The sequence below is a fragment of the Mytilus californianus genome, unplaced genomic scaffold (genome assembly GCF_021869535.1).
Source record: "Mytilus californianus isolate M0D057914Y unplaced genomic scaffold, xbMytCali1.0.p SCAF_3, whole genome shotgun sequence".
In the NCBI taxonomy this organism is placed as follows: Eukaryota; Metazoa; Mollusca; class Bivalvia; order Mytilida; family Mytilidae; genus Mytilus; species Mytilus californianus.
The window spans coordinates 3,527,025-3,545,413 of NW_026262679.1; the positions used below are offsets into that span (position 1 = coordinate 3,527,025).

Below are 18,389 nucleotides of genomic sequence, written 5' to 3' on the forward strand. Positions count from 1 at the left end.
GGGAAATTACAAAAGAGGGACGAAAGATACTCTAGCTCTTGCAACAAAAAGTAAAATAACAAAATTTTCCATTTGATAAGAAAACTACGTATAACTGATTTTGAGTGTAAATTGCTTTATTCTCCTTGAATTTCTGTCATTTTGCGATTTTGATTTCGTTTTTGGCTGTGTTACATTTAGCACTTAGTAATTTTCCGAAAGGGAAAAAACATATATTCTTGCTAGCTCTTGCAACAAAAAGTAAAATAACAAAATTTTCCATTCGTTTGATGTGTTTGAGCTTTTGATTTTGCCATTTAATAAGGGGCTTTCCGATTTGAATTTTCTTGCGGTTCGGTACTTTTGTTATTTTACTTTTTGACTGCTGTACCCCTATTTTTGACATTTTTACCTATTGTGTCTGTTTGTTTTGTTCACACATTGTTGTCAATATAATAAAATTTTATGCAACTGTCATACAAGTGAGAACTTTAGCTAGCTATAAAACCAGGTTTAACCCACCATTTTCTACATAGGAAATGTCTGTACCAAATCAGGAATATGACAGTTGTTTTCTATTCGTTTGATGTGATTGAGCTTTTGATTCCGCCATTTGATAAGAGACTTTCCGATTTGAATTTTCCTTGCAGTTCGGTATTTTTGTTATTTAACTTTTTATGCAGTGTTTGTCATTACTGTGACTTGACTATAGGTGTTGCTCTTTACCTTTACCTATTGTTCAACCAGATTGTAAAATTGACAATACAATTGGGACAATTAAATTGACCAGTTGGTATTGTTAGAGTTGAGTCTACCTTGATGCTACCTGTACTGTTTTTTTTTCACCTAACCCAACCTTACAGCATGCTTTTTTCCTGAAGTTTTTCTTCACCTAGGGTTATTCTATCATAAAATTGATAGGGAAGAAAATATCATTGGTTTTCATTGTTTTAACTCCCCAATATAGATGATTAATCTAATTTATACCCAAAAATCTAAACCAGTCAAAAGATTTTCTTAACAGCATGTAATATTTATGAAAATTAAAACTGTTTTACATAATAAAAGAATATTTAAATTGTTAACCCTTATACATATTATTGTCCAGTTGTCAGTGAAACAAGAAATATCTATTCAGGTGTTTTCAGTTTCAGTTTTAGATGGATATATGTTATGCATTTCTTCATATATCCCTTCAATTTTTTCATTTTGGATTATTATTCGCATTGTTTGAAATCTATTGGAATCAATGTGCATAAAAAATTGGGATTTATTTTATTTGAATTCACTTCTTGTATGCCATTTAATTTTTCTTCTTAAAATGTGATTTTGACTGGATTGTCATAAATGTATCAAGGAGGAAATAATTCATTCAAAATATTTTATGTGGCTTTCACATGATGATATACATGTAAAAGTCAAAAAAAAAAATGGATTATACCTTGCAGTGTTTTTCTTTGAAATCTATTAGGATTTTTGTGCATACCAATACTGTGTTCTCTCAAGGGAATTCACTTTTTATAAATTGGGATTTAGTTAATCAAAAAGGTAAAATAATTCAAAACTGGAATGCAAGTAGAAGAAATAAGTTCAACCAACATGTTTCTGTGGCTTTAAATGTTTAAATGTGATTTTGAAAATAATCATTATAAAATTCTGGATTCACCTGTTTAAATTGGATATATATCATGGAAATGAAATGAAATGTGAATACAGTGGATAGAGTCAAATTTAGTGATAAAGTGAATAATAAAAGTAAAATATTCCCAAAAAATTCATAACATGAGGATAAAAATTTTGAATATGATATATTCCACGATATATGTGGGAAAAAAATAAAAACTGAATACTGTGGATATAGTAAAATCAAGCGATATAGGGAAAAATATGAATAAAATATCCAAAACATTTGTAATGTGATATTGGAAATAATCAAAAATTACAAAATTCTGGATATAATTTAAAGGCTATGCACCTGTTTAATTGGGATATATATTTATATCATGGGAAATCAAAGAGAATACTTTGGATATAGAAAACAAATCTAGTTATATAGTGAAAAATGTAAGAAAATATTCCAAAAAGTTAATAGATTCTGGAAAATATTTTAAAATTACTTCAAATAGTGAAACTGGAATACTGGATGGAATATCAAATCAGTGTAAATAAATAAATGAATAAACAGTTAATTCATGACTATTATTTGTTATATTTCACCATGCATAAATCTTTTGTACAAGGCTCATGTCAATAAGTATTGAACAAATGTCTAAATGAAAGAATGCACACATTTGTTCTGGTGTTTAGTAATCCTGAAAAATTATGGAAATTATAAAATAATTCAGATTTCCACAAGAGTAAAATAAAATATTTTGAGTTATCTCCCATTAGAAAAAGCCAAAGAGATGAAAGAGGTCTTTTCAACAATATAAAAGAAATCTAAGCACTCGTAGTTTTGGCTATGAAAAAATTAAGAGGAAATGTAGTGCATTATATGACATGCAATTAAATACCCTGCAAGAAAAAAAAACATATATTCTTGTTCTGGCTTGCTCACTCCTACAATTTGAAATGACAGTAAAGTAAAAATCTCTCCTTTTCCTTCTAAATGTTATGTTTCTTTGGCAATTGTATGGCCATCAACGAATATATTCATTTTAAAAAATGACTGTAATTTCAATGCTTATTTCCATTATTTATTTTACGATTCTCTAAAGAAAAACATTGGGAAATGAAATTAAAAAAAAATCAGCAGTTTATAGCAAAAATTAGAACATGGAATCGTTTATTGTGGCCATACTCAAGCTTTTTTCATACCATATACCATTTAAACTAGGCATGTTATGTTATTTATAATTTCAAATGGGTCAGGATACAACATTTTTTAATTGATCATTTACTATTAAATTTCATTTCCTAATAACAGCCTTACATTATTATTGTTGTTATCATATTATTGTTATTGGAATAAATGAGTCTTTTTTTAAATATCAAATGATATTTTCCTGAAAATTTGCTGTTTTCATCTATAAATAAACAATAGTCAGTTTAAAGTTTGAACAACATTTAACCACTGAACAGTTAAAGTCACTTCATGGACCTTTCATAGGTAAATCCATCAATGTAGATTCTTACTGGTTCAGTGAGATTTAAATCTGGCAGCTGGTCAATTTAAATGTCCCAATTGTATGGTCAATTTTAAAAACTGGTTGAACAATAGGTAAAGGTAAACAGCAACACCTATAGTCAAGTCACAGTAACTTGTTATAGTACTCCCAATACTAAAGTGTTTGTCGCCAAGCTTGATAAATTACATTCATTTATGAAGTGTTTGTAATGAAACTTGGTAATGAACTCTCATGTATACACTGTTTGTCACGAAGATTGGTAAAGTACTCCATTTAATGGACTTTCCGATTTGAATTTTCTTCGGAGTTTGGTATTTTTGTTATTTTACTTTTACTAATGTTTGTCATGAAACTTGATAGAGTACTACCTTTATACAGATTTTGTCTTGAAACTTAATAAAAGAACTATCGTTTATACAGTTTTTGTTATGAAATTTGATAGAGTACTACCGTTTATACAGTGTTTGTCATGAAACTTGATAGAGTACTACCGTTTATACAGTGTTTGTCTTGAAACTTGATACAGTACTACCGTTTAAACAGTGTTTGTTGTGAAACTTGATAGAGTACTAACGTTTATACAGTGCTTGTATGAAACTTGATAAGAGTACTTCCGTTTATACATTGTTTGTCATGAAACTTGATAGATTACTACCGTTTATACAGCGTTTGTTATGAAACTTGATAGAGTACTACCATTTATACATTGTTTGTCATGAAACTTGATAAGAGTACTACCGTTTATACATTGTTTGTCATGAAACTTGATAGAGTACTACCGTTTATACAGTGTTTGTCATGAAACTTGATAGAGTACTACCGTTTATACATTGTTTGTCATGACACTTGATAAGAGTACTACCGTTTATACATTGTTTGTCATGAAACTTGATAAGAGTACTACCGTTTATACATTGTTTGTCATGAAACTTGATAGATTACTACCGTTTATACAGCGTTTGTTATGAAACTTGATAGAGTACTACCATTTATACAGTGTTTGTCATGAAACTTGATAGATTACTACCGTTTATACAGCGTTTGTTATGAAACTTGATAGAGTACTACCATTTATACATTGTTTGTCATGAAACTTGATAAGAGTACTACCGTTTATACATTGTTTGTCATGAAACTTGATAGAGTACTACCGTTTATACAGTGTTTGTCATGAAACTTGATAGAGTACTACCGTTTATACATTGTTTGTCATGACACTTGATAAGAGTACTACCGTTTATACAGTGTTTGTCATGAAACTTGATAGAGCACTACTGTTTATACAGTGTTTGTCATGAAACTTGATAAGAGTACTACCGTTTATACAGTGTTTGTCATGAAACTTGATAGAGAACTACCGTTTATACAGTGTTTGTCATGAAACTTGATAGAGTACTACTGTTTATACATTGTTTGTCATGAAACTTGATAGAGTACTACCGTTTATACAGTGTTTGTCATGAAACTTGATAGAGTACTACCGTTTATACATTGTTTGTCATGAAACTTGATAAGAGTACTACCGTTTATATATTGTTTGTCATGAAACTTGATAGAGTACTACCGTTTATACAGTGTTTGTCATGAAACTTGATAAGAGTACTACCGTTTATATATTGTTTGTCATGAAACTTGATAGAGTACTACCGTTTATACATTGTTTGTCATGACACTTGATAAGAGTACTACCGTTTATACATTGTTTGTCATGAAACTTGATAAGAGTACTACCGTTTATACATTGTTTGTCATGAAACTTGATAGAGTACTACCGTTTATACAGTGTTTGTCATGACACTTGATAAGAGTACTACCGTTTATACATTGTTTGTCATGAAACTTGATAAGAGTACTACCGTTTATACATTGTTTGTCATGAAACTTGATAGAGAACTACCGTTTATACAGTGTTTGTATGAAACTTGATAGAGAACTACCGTTTATACAGTGTTTGTCATAAAACTTGATAGAGTACTTCCGTTTATACAGTGTTTGTCGTTTAACTTGATAGAGTACTACCGTTTATACAGTGCTTGTACGAAACTTGATAGAGTACTATTGTTTATACATTGTTTGTCATGAAACTTGATAAAGTACATCCATTTCTGATGTGTTTGTCATTGATAAAGTACTCCCATTTCTGCAGTGTTTGTCATAAAACCTGATAAAGAACTCTATAGCAATATAATTGAAACTTCACATACTAGTAATAACAAATGTACCCTTAATAAAGTCATTTTACATAGGTTTAACCTTATTTTTTTTTTTTTATTTTCAGTTTTTTCTACAAGGAATATATTTCATCAACTTTTACAGGAAAGGAATATCAAGTAAAACAGATGATAATGGGGTCCTTTTAAAACTGGTATGTAATATACTAATGAGAGATCCGGTATATACTAATGGGAGATCTTGAATGTTACATACATACGAAAGGTCTGGTATGTATCATACTACTGGGAGGTCTGGTTTGTGATATACTAATGGGAAGTCTGGTATGTAACATACTAATGGGAGGTCTGGTTTGTGATATACTAATGGGAAGTCTGGTATGTATCATACTAATGTGAGGTCTGGTTTGTGATATACTAATTGGAAGTCTGGTATGTATCATACTAATGGGAGGTCTAGTTTGTGATATACTAATTGGAAGCCTGGTATGTAGCATACTAATGGGAGGTCTGGTTTGTGATATACTAATGGGAAGTCTGGTATGTAGCATACTAATGGGAAGTCTGGTATGTAGCATACTAATGGGAAGTCTGGTATGTAGCATACTAATGGGAAGTCTGGTATGTAGCATACTTATGGAAGGTCTGGTTTGTGATATACTAATGGGAAGTCTGGAATGTAGCATACTACTGGGAAGTCTGGTATGTAGCATACTAATGGGAAGTCTGGTATGTAGCATACTAATGGGAAGTCTGGTATGTATCATACTACTGGGAGGTCTGGTATGTGATATTCTAATGGGAAGTCTGGTTTGTAGCATACTAATGGGAGGTCTGGTTTGTGATATACTAATGGAAAGTCTGGTATGTAGCATACTAATGGGAGGTCTGGTTTGTAATATACTAATGGGAAGTCTGGTATGTAGCATACTAATGGGAGGTCTGGTTTGTGATATACTAATGGGAAGTCTGGTATGAAGCATACTAATGGGAGGTCTGGTTTGTGATATACTAATGGGAAGTCTGGTATGTAGCATACTAATGGAGGTCTGGTAAGTAACATTCTTATCAGAGGTCTGGTAAACAAAATACTAACGGGAGGTGACGAATGTATAATACTAATTAGAGTTCTGGTATGTAATTTACTAAATAAATGACTAATGTGAAGTCAAGTATGTAACTTACTGGTTGGAGATCTGGTAGGTAACGTACTAATGGAAGGTCTTGTGTGTAGCATAATAATGGGTGATTCTGGTATGTAACATACTAAGGGAGATCTGTTATGTCATATACTAATGGGAGATCTAGTATGTAACATACTAGTCGGAGATCTGGTATGTAATATACTAATGGGAGATCTGTAATGTCATACACCAACGAGAGATCTGGTATGTAATATACTAACGGTAGATCTGGTATGTAATATACTAATTGGAGATTTGTTATGTCATACACTAATGGGGGGTCTGGTATGCAACATACTAATGGGAGATCTTGTATGTAATATACTTATGGGAGATCTGGTATGTAATATACTAATCGGAGATCTGTTATGTCATACACCAATTGGAGATTTGGTATGTAATATACTAACGGGAGATCTGGTATGTAATATACTAATTGGAGATCTGTTATGTCATACACTAATGGGGGTCTGGTATGTAACATACTAATGGGAGATCTGGTATGTTATATACTAATGGGAGATCTGTTATGTCATACACTAATGGGAGGTCTGGTATGTAACATACTGATGGGAGATCTGTTATGGCATATACTAATGGGAGATCTGTTATGTCATACACTAATGAGGGGTCTGGTATGCAACATACTAATGGGAGATCTTGTATGTAATATACTTATGGGAGATCTGGTATGTAATATACTAATCGGAGATCTGTTATGTCATACACCAATGGGAGATTTGGTATGTAATATACTAACGGGAGATCTGGTATGTAATATACTAATTGGAGATCTGTTATGTCATACACTAATGGGGGGTCTGGTATGTAACATACTAATGGGAGATCTGGTATGTTATATACTAATGGGAGATCTGTTATGTCAAACACTAATGGGAGGTCTGGTATGTAACATACTAATGGGAGATCTGTTATGGCATATACGAATGGGAGATCTGTTATGTCATACACTAATGGGGGGTCTGGTATGTAACATACTAATGGGGTGTCTGGTATGTAATATACCAACGGGAGATGTGGTATGTAATATACTTATTGGAGATCTGTTATGTCATTCACTAATGGGGGGTCTGGTATGTAACATACTAATGGGAGATCTGGTATGTATCATACTTATAGGAGATCCATTGTGTAATACACAAATGGGAGTTGTGGTATGTAACATACTAATAGGAGATCGGTTATGGCATATACTAATGAGAGATCTGGTATGTAACATACTAATGGGAGATCTGTTATGTCATACATCAACGGGAAATCTGGTATGTAATATTCTAGTTGGATATCTGGATGTAACATACTAATGGGAGATCTGGTATGTAACATACTAACGGGAGATCTGGTATGTAATTTACTAATTGGAGATCTGTGATGTCATACCCTAATGGGAGATCTGGTATGTAATATACTAATGGGAGATCTGGTATGTAACATACTAATCGGATATCTGTGATATCATACACCAACGGGAGATCTGGTATGTAATATACTAACGGGAGATCTGATATGTAATATACTTATGGGAGATCTGTTATGTCGTACACTAATGGGGGGTCTGGTATGTAACATACTAATGGGAGATCTGTTATGGCATATACAAATGAGAATTCTGGTATGTCATACACTAATGGGGGGTCTGGTATGTAACATACTAATGGGAGATCTGGTATGTACTATACTAATGGGAAATCTGGTATGTAATATACTAATGGGAGATCTGGTATGTAACATACTTATCGGAGATCTGTTATGTCATACACCAACGGGAGATCTGGTATGTAATATACTAATGGGAGAACTGTAATGTCATATACTTATGAGAGATCTGGTTTGTAACATACGAATGGGAGATCTGTTATGTAACATATAACAGGTAGATTTGGTTCGTAATGTTCTAATGGGAGATCTGGTTTGTCATATCAGTCAAGTCACGTTTCTGTCTGTGTTACATTTTAATGTTGTGTTTTTGTTGTGTCGTTGTTCTCTTATATTTGATGCGTTTCCCTCAGTTTTAGTTTGTAACCCGGATTTGTTTTTATCTCTGTCGATTTATGAGTTTCGAACAGCGGTATACTACTGTTGCCTTTATTTATATACTAAAGGGAGATACGGTATTCAATTTACTAATGGATCTGGTATGTTACCTAGTAGCATACAAAGGGAAATCTTGGTTGTAGTATACTTAAGGGAGATCCCTTATGTAATAATTGAATGGGAGATCGGTATACGAATTGGAGATTTGGAAGTGAAAAAGTGCATAAGATACCAAAGGGACATTCAAACTCATAAGCTGGAGACGACAAACCGGCAACACAATGGCAAAAATATGAGTGGGAGATCGAGTACTAGTATGTTATATACTTTTTGGAGATAAGATGTGTAATAAACGAATCTGAAACCCCATATTTGCTATATTGGTATGAGATCTTGTATGTAATATATGAATGCTAGATCTAGGATTTAATATACAAAAGAAGGACATCCTTTTAGGTAGGATTGGTTATTCCTTCTTCGCTCTCTGTACAAAAACTGTGATAGGCTCTTATAATAATCTATTTGGAGATATGACATGTATTTTTATCTTTTTGTGCCATGACTCATTTGTGTCGATGGTATATTTGAGCAACCAGTTTAAAATAAAAGTATGATTCGTGCCAAAAATTGAGTATAATTAAGACTGCCCCATTTCATTGATAAAATTTTTATTTGAAGTAAAACAAGAACTCCACAATCTTTCTTTAACTGATCCTTAAACTTGCATATACAGCTGCAGGATTTTAATTTGCTTTATAGCACATTTTAAGAGAAGGCAGAAAAAACATAAAGCTATTGCAGTCAGGTTACATTAATTAGATTGATGGATGAAATGTATAGCAATTATAGTCTCTACAGCTGCATTATCCTTCTCATGCTTCTGAAATTAAGTTTCAACATTAAATGAATGAATTCATTTAAGTGTAAATTCTATTATCAGTAACAAGTTGTATTTTTTGTTTTAGAAAGTGTCATGACTGAGATTTTTGTTTGTTTGTATTGTTATTTATCATATAATAAATACACGTGGCAAATGTCAATGTGACAGTTACAAGATACACTTAACTTGATTAGTTTTATTGATAAAATCTACATTATAATCAGTATTTATATTGTTGAAGTACAAGTGTAATTACTTTTTTTTCAGTTATCTTACAGTGTTCCTATAATGATATTTGGTTTCATAGCCTGCCTTGTTGGGATTGTCCTTACCTCTGTATCGGGAGTTTTTTCAAGTTGTCATAGAAGCCCGTTTTCGCATTATGACATAGCATGTGATTCGGATATAGGAAAGTATAGAAGTGTTGCTATACCTATATTAGTTTTTGTGCTTCTTTGTTTAGTTTTAAACATTTATACAGTATATTATGTATGTACAAATCAATATAGATTTGGTAGGGGAAACTTTCCTATTGGTAGAAGGACCTTTCGACAGATTTTAGGGGAAAACATGGCCGCTCGAGAGGAGGCAGGATATCAAGCAGGTCAAAACTATTCTGGTGTAAATATGGGAACAAGCCCTTATGCTGGGCCTGCTTATCCAATGGGATCGAATCCTTCTGGCTATCCTATGGGCCCTGTTGAAGGATATTCCATGGGTCCAATCACAGACTATCCAATGGGACCAACCTCAGGCTATCCAAAGGGTCCAATCACAGATTATTCAATGGGACCAGGTATTCCTCCTCCTGAGCAGCAATTTCCTGGACCTTATCCACAACCAGAAGCTTCATACCCATCAGGACCAACTGGACCATCAGATGTTAAAATTGATTTGAATCATCCACCAGAAGTACCAGCTGCTCCTCCGCCATCTTATGAAAGTGTCACTAAACAGTGAGATACAACAGAAACATCAGCATTGTTAAAATGTAACTGTTGTATTTGATAATGCTTATAAGAAATCACTTTCTAATAAACTTAAGAATGCTGTAGTGATTTCAAAGATACAAAAGTTTCCAATGGATTTTCAATCAGACCTTATTCATGAGAAATACTTTAAACCTTCTTTAAATGAAATATATCATAAATCTTTATTCAGTGAGAAATACCATCAACCTTGTTTCAATGAAAAATAACCTCAATCTTTGTTCAATTAGAACTATCTTCAATTTTATTTCAGAGAAAACAATTTAATTTTTTGAACAGATATATCATGTTAAGGAGGGGTATTTGCGAAAAATACCAGTCGAGGGAATGTTAAATTTCGCGAGCCGTAAGGCGAGGGAAATTCATTCTCAAGACTGGTATTTTTCGCAAATACCCCCCAAGAACATGCTATATCTGTTTAATTACACCGAATGTTAACGTACAAAACACATTGATGATCGTGACATTACAAGCGTCCAGTCGGATAGAGTATTTTTTGGGAAATACCACGGCAGAGAGGGTGAAAAAGGCATATCCTTTTTGCATATACCCCGGCGCTGTTTAAAATGAATGATATTCATTTGATAAAAGTAAATTGGTGAAAAATACACTGGCTATCAACCAATCAAAACCCAGGATTCTTACATAAGGTGTAATTAAAAGAGATATATCATAAACTTGATTTCAGTGAGAAATACAATTAACCTCATTTCAGTGAAAATGACCATCGTTACCTTATTTCAAAAAAAATAATAACATAAACCATATTTTAGTGAAAAATACCTTACACCTTGTGTCAGTGAGGAAAACCATGCACTTTATGTCAGCGAGAAATACCATAAATCTTACTTCTGTGAAAATACCATGTAGCCTATGTCTGTGAAAAATACCATCAACCTTATTTCAGTGAAAAATAACATAATCCATTTTAGTGAGAAATACTTTAAATCTGATGCTTGCGAAAAATATTTTGAACCTTATCTCTCAGTAAAAATTAACATAAACTTTTTTTCAGTGAAAATTGCCATAACTCTTTCGTCAGTGAAAACTACCATGAACCGTATTTTAGTCGGAAGTACCATGAACCGTATTTTAGTCGGAAATACAATAAACCTTATTTCAGAGAGAATGACCATGAACACTTTTTCAGTGAGCTCTAAACCTTATTCCAGTCAGAAATGCCATAAACCTTATTTAAGGATGTACTTAGGTTAAATTAAAAAAATCAAGAATTTAAAATTCATACTATAAGTCGAAAGAGCATTAGTTAAGGAACAAAATAAGATAAAAATATTGATAGGTCATAGAGCTCCTTTTCGAGATATTTGATTTTTAAAATATGGCGGGAAAAGGCTGACTCGGACTTTTTCCTTATATTTGCATTGGTATTATGTTGGTCTCAAAACAGAAGAAAAGAAATCAAGAATCTGCTTAAATTTTGGCAAATGACCTTTTATGAACTAATAAGTCTTATATGAAAAGATAAATGGGTGTTATGGGGCAAAATATTTTACCTTGTATCGTATGGGAAAAAACCAAGGAGTCCGAACATCTGACACAAATTCAAAAACCTCACCTAAGTACATCCTTAAGTGGGAAATACCATAAATCTTATTTCGGAGGTAATTATAAATATATTTCATGGAGAAATATCATAAACCTAATTTCACTGAAAATATCACAAATCTTAATAATGAATTATATAACTTAATATGTAATAACTAGAATATATGTCACCAATAATGAATCATGTTATTCAGTATGTTATTATTAGCTTGTATGTCACCGATAACGTCATATTATTTAGTATGTTTTTATTAGCCTGTATGTCACCAATAATGAACATGTTATTGAATATGTTATTACTAGAATATATGTCACAAATAATGAATCATGCTAATAAGGATTTTATTATTAGCTTGTATGTCATCGATAAAGTGCATGGTATTAAGTATGTTATTATTAGCTTGTATGTCATCACTAATGAATCGTGTTATTTAAGTATGTTTTTATTAGCTTGTATGTCGCCGATAACGTGTATGTTATTTAGTATGTTATTATTAGCTTGTATGTCACCAATAATGAACATGTTATTGAGTATGTTATAACTAGAATATACGTCACCAATAATGAATCATGTTATTGAGTATGTTATAACTACAATATACGTCACCAATAATGAATCATGTTATTGAGTATGTTATTACTAGAATATATGTCACCAATAATGAATCATGATATTAAGTATGTTATTACTAGAATATATGTCACCAATAATGAATCATGTTAATGAGTATGTTATTACTAGAATATATGTCACCAATAATGAATCATGTTATTGAGTATGTTATTACTAGAATATATGTCACCAATAATGAATCATGTTATTGAGTATGTTATAACTAGAATATACGTCACCAATAATGAATCATGTTAGTGAGTATGTTATTACTAGAATATATGTCACCAATAATGAATCATGTTATTGAGTATGTTATTACTAGAATATATGTCACCAATAATGAATCATGTTATTGAGTATGTTACTACTAGAGTATATCATCAACATGATGTCATACAGTCCCAAAATATTGATTATTTTTACAATTTCATGCATTGTTTATTGTCTTCAATCAAAGTGTGTAATTTTGAATGCGTTTATATGTTATAAATCGAATTTGAGAGTTTGAGAAATCTCGATGGAAATGAATCTGGAAGCTAATGCTTTAATTTAAGTGCCATAAACTAATTTTGCAAAATATGATGATCTGTAGTAATGCACGGGAAACACTTTTCGATGATCTGGAGTTATGCACGGAAACACTTTTCGAAGATCTGGAGTTATGCACGGGAAACACTTTTCTTGTATCATTCTGTAGAAATACATGTAGTGTAAATTTATATTTATACATAATATTATTAGTGGTGTAATCATGGGTGTACACAATGTTACACCGGTGTTGAACTCCATACACCCCTGATTGCACTAAGATAACGAAGTAATTCCTTATGAAGTGTTCATTTACTCATTTTTATAACGGGTTTTAAATTGAAAGGCGTGTGAAGAACTTCCACTGCAACATTTGTTCAACAACGCTGTTGCTGCCTATTTTCAAAGAATTGATTTTTTTTGTTTATGTTTCTATGTAGCTACATTCTTAAATTCTTTCTTTCTTTGTTATGACTACGTATGAATAATCTTTGAAATTTGGCTAGCTACACTATATAAGAATTTATTTTCTTGGTACGGTGAGCTACACACAATCAAAAAATGTTCTTTTTCTTTGCATACACATTTCACAGGTTTATTCTTTTTTTCGACAATTGGGTGTGGTATGTAACATAAGAAAATTCTTCATGTTCTCAACTACATAAACTTTTAACTATATAAAATAAAATTATTATATAGATATAAGAAGATGAGGTATGAGTGCCAATCAAACAACTCTCCATCCAAGTCACAATACACAAAGAGTAAACCATTAAAGGTCAAAGTACGACCTAATTCAGCTCCAGGCATATCAGTTTTTTTTTCTATTTTCGGTTAGGTTAGCTACATACTTATAAGGAAATTCTTTCTAGTTGACAAGGTAACCTATACACTACATATGAAAATTCTTTTTTTCTAAACTACTATAGCTAGACACAAAATTCAAAAAACCATTCAGCAGTGTGGATTAAAATAGAAATTTCTATAAACAAAAATTAGAATATTAAAGCATATGCTAAGTGTTCTAGAACCTTATATTAACATTATTATATCTGGGTCTCAAAGAGTGGTATGTATGTATCTAAGGATCTACATATCCATATAATATTTTTTTCTAATCTATGATAGCTAGGTTGTTTTTTAACAAATGCAAAATATTGAATGTTGTTTAGATAATTTAAGCAAAGCAAGTTATGTAATTTTTATATATAGTTATTCAAAACTTATTGTAACATTTTAGCATTTGTTTATTTTATGTGCAATAAATTTATATTTTTTTTTATGATTTCCTGTATTTATTATCTATTGAAGGACTATGGGGTGTCATACTTTGTCTTTTTAAGGAAATCCTGTTTTCAATATTCAGGTTAAAGAATTTGATACCATGCCTTTCATGTCTGTTTATCCATGGAAATGTTCTTATTAAGCATGTGGTTTATGTGAATTGTTAAATGTGAGAGGAGTATGAGCCATCAACATAAACATAATCTATACGAATAAAAAGAGATTTTGGGTATACATCAATGATACAATGCTTTTAAACCAAAACAGGCGTATCAAGGTACTAAATATTAGAGTCAGCAGTCCATGTTTGGGTACTAAAAATCCCCAAAATTGTTATCGAAAGCTGAAAATTTGCTAAAATGTAATTATGTAAAGAAAAATTCTTCAACATTTCAACAAAATCTGTTCATAGATTAAGAAGAAATAATATTGAAGACTGCAGTTGAACAATGATCGTACCCATTGGACAAAGTAGTAAATGAGACAACCAATTAAAATCACATACGTTTTGTAAGCAAACTCAAAACAACTAGCATTAAGACAACAACAATCAGTGAACTATATATATTAGGAAAGATCCAAGTAAAAAATAACAAGCAGTAAACTAAACTTATATGAATGGATCCAATCAACGACAACAAGCATCGAACTAAAATTGATGTGGATGGATCCGAGCGGAAAACAACAATCGATGAACTTTTCAAATTTGGTTTGATCCAAGAGAAAACTACAATCAATTAACTATTTGGATTGATCCGAGCAAAAACAACAATCATTGAACTATATCTATTTGTTTCTTTTGATTCAAGCCAAAACAACAATCATTGAACTATATATATTTGGATTGATCCAAGCGAAAACAACAATCCTTGAACTATATCTATTTGGATTGATCCAAGCGAAAACAACAATCATTGAACTATATCTATTTGGATTGATCCAAGCGAAAACAACAATCATTGAACTATATTTATATAGAATTGATTCAAGCCAAAACAAATATCTTTGAACTATATAAATTTGGATTGATCCAAGCAAATCAACAACCAATGAGCTATATCTATTTGGATTAATCCAAGCGAAATCAATTCATTAACTATATTTATTTGGATTGATCCAAGAGAAAAACCAATCGGTGAACTATATCTATTATATGGACTGATCCAAACACAAAAAATAAATGAACTAGATTCAAGCAAAAACAAAGCAGTGTTCAATTAAATCTTGAACATTCAATTCTCTGTCAACTGAGAACTAGAGGCTCTAAAGAGCATGTGTCTCTCATCTAGTCTATGTGCATCTTCAACAATGGGAACTCCCATACATTGTGGACTAAAATAGAATTCATGACAAAAATCTGTTGTCTGTTGATCTAGTATTGCTGATATTTTTTTCTCTTAACAGTTTCTCTTTATCTTCTTTAGTTTTTGCCCAAATCATAAAATAGGGTAAACAAAATCTTCATTTAAGGACAATCACTCCTATCAAGAGTGCACTAACTATTTCTAAAAAAAAATTACTCATTTTTTTTCTTGTCTTGCTGATAATTCTTAAATCTAAAGTGTCCATCTATCTTTTATAATTTGCAAGATAATTGGCAAAAGGCAAAACATTGGTGAAAATTGTCATAAAAAAGTCAGAACTCCAATAAGGAGTTGACAGAAAATTTTGGTCATGTTGATTATTGTAGATCTCATTGCTATTTAAAGTGGGAACCCACTATAATTTTGAAGATAATCGGCAAAAACACTAAAAGTAGGAAAGAGCAAATACTTCAATAAGGAGTTGTCAAATGATTCAACTATCGTCTTTTATTTGAAGATCTTGTCTTGCTGATCATTTTTGCTTGTTTAAGTTTAAGGGGTCTTCAAATGATTTCAGCCATATCGGCTATTTGTAGAGCATTGCTCATCAGTGTTGCTTTTAAAATTTCTCACTGTAATGATTTTTTGAATGGCAAAAATTGAAAATCAAAGCATAATGGATGTTGTGATTCAACCAATTTTGTAGGTAGTCTGACAATTTTTCTGACCATACCTTCAATAATTATTTTGTTATCTTCATTACCATAATCTCACTGTAAAGTTACTATTCTATTGCTAAAAGATGGAGAATTTTGCAATATTTCAATTGAAGACACTGTCAGATATTTTGTTAGAAACATTTGAAATTCAACGATTTTGACAAGAAAGTTAGGGGAAATCTTCAAATATGTAGCATATTTTTTATTTGCCATTAATTATTTTTGCTCAATTATTTCCAGGAAGAGGCATTAAAAATGCGCTTTCTTAACAACAACAAAAAACTAACTTTTATCTAAATCAGTGTTCATTCTCCGTTAAGGAAAAAATTACATTTCCTTTATTCAAATACACATGTACAAATACCTATTACAATCTACTGTTAAATAGCAATATAATGGGGAATATACAGAAAATGCTCAGGTAAGAGTTCTTTAATAACACTTTTAGATATTTGGATGATATATTGGCTCTCAATAATGACGACTTCAGTATGTATACTAAAGAGATTTATCCTGCTGAACTGACTTTAAATAAAGCTAATACTAACAATGAACACTGCCCTTTCCTGGATCTTGATATCTATATCTTTAACGGGAAGCTTAATACCAAAATTTATGATAAAAGAGATGATTTTTCATTTCCTATTGTTAATTATCCATTTCTAGATGGTGATGTGCCCTTGTCACCATCTTATGGTGTTTATATATCTCAACTTGTTCGATTCGCTCGTGTATGTAACAACGTATTTGATTTTAACGAAAGAAATCTCTGTATTACTGAAAAATAATTACTCCAGGGTTTTCGATATCACAAACTAGTCAAAATATTTACTAAATTTTATCATCGGTACAAGGACATCATTCTTAAATATAATTCAACATGCAGTCATCTTATACGTTTAGGTATTTCACATCCAATCTTTTATGGTAATATTCTTTACAAAGCACAAAAATGCCGGCATTTGCCTCAAAAGCTAACCAAACCTTTAAACAGACTATTCAAAAGGGATATAGTTACGATACTGTTGTTAGGTCGTTAAAGATGGCATATTCTGGTATTTATATTGATTCACTCATAGAGTCTTTGCATCGGAAATAAACACATGTATTCTAAAACCAGTTGTTGGCATGATACGGGTTATGTTCTTCTCATATATTATATGATGGTATGATACTAAACCCCTAACGGGAGGGATTGTGCTTGATTTTCATATGATGAAGACATAATCTTTCAATCAGTTTAATTGAGATCTGGATCTGGCATGTCAGTAACTGCTAGTAGTCCTTTGTTAATTTATGTATCATTATCATTTTGCTTAGTTTCTTTTGTTACCTATTCTGACATCGGACTCGGACTTCTTTTAAACTGAGTTTTACTGTGCGTATTGCTGTGTATTGTTTTTTTTCTACTTTGGCTAGAAGTATAGGGGGAGAGTTGAGATCTCACTAAACATGTTTAACCCCACCGCATTTTTTTGCGCCTGTCCCAAGTCATGAGCCTCTGGCCATTGTTAGTCTTGTATGATTTTTAATTTTAGTTTATTTATATGTTTTGAAGTTTAGTATGACGTCCATTTTCTCTGAACTAGTACACATTTTTGTTTAGGGGCCAGCTGCAGCCCGCCTTCGGGTGTGGGATTTTCTCACTGTGTTGAAGACTTCTGCTGTTTTCTGTTCTTTGGTCGGGTTGTTGTCTCTTTGACACATTCCCCATTTCCATTCTCAATCTTATCATGTAATTGTTTTTATTGCTCCCAACCAAATTACTGATAATTATAACTTAAATATACTTTAATTATTAACTTATGTCAGATGATTATGACATTGATTTTACAACTATTGAGGTCAAGATTTTTCTGTATTCAGTTAGATGTGTAATAAATTGGATACACAAATTCTTGACCTCAATACCAGTATGATTATCAACTGTCATGATATATTAATATAACTGTAGTCAATTAGGACTGCATTTGAGTGGAGTTTAAA

The 18,389-nt window shown here is 31.6% G+C and overlaps 1 long non-coding RNA gene across 27 annotated transcripts in view; it reads left to right on the top strand.

Moving 5' to 3' along the window:
- Window positions 1–7,868, top strand: part of LOC127733859 (uncharacterized) — a 29,133-nt gene extending 21,265 nt beyond the window's left edge. For 5 of the 27 annotated variants that reach the window (XR_007997194.1, XR_007997198.1, XR_007997195.1 and 2 more), the window contains 5 exons: window positions 5,386–5,732; window positions 5,787–5,894; window positions 6,111–6,218; window positions 6,554–7,092; window positions 7,363–7,868. This is a non-coding gene — a long non-coding RNA (uncharacterized LOC127733859). Of the gene's footprint in view, window positions 1–5,385; window positions 5,895–5,921; window positions 5,949–6,110; window positions 6,300–6,553; window positions 7,093–7,362 lie in introns of all 27 variants that reach the window. The other 22 variants (XR_007997212.1, XR_007997214.1, XR_007997193.1 and 19 more) reach the window with 22 other exon arrangements.
- Window positions 7,869–18,389: the final 10,521 nt, after the last annotated feature.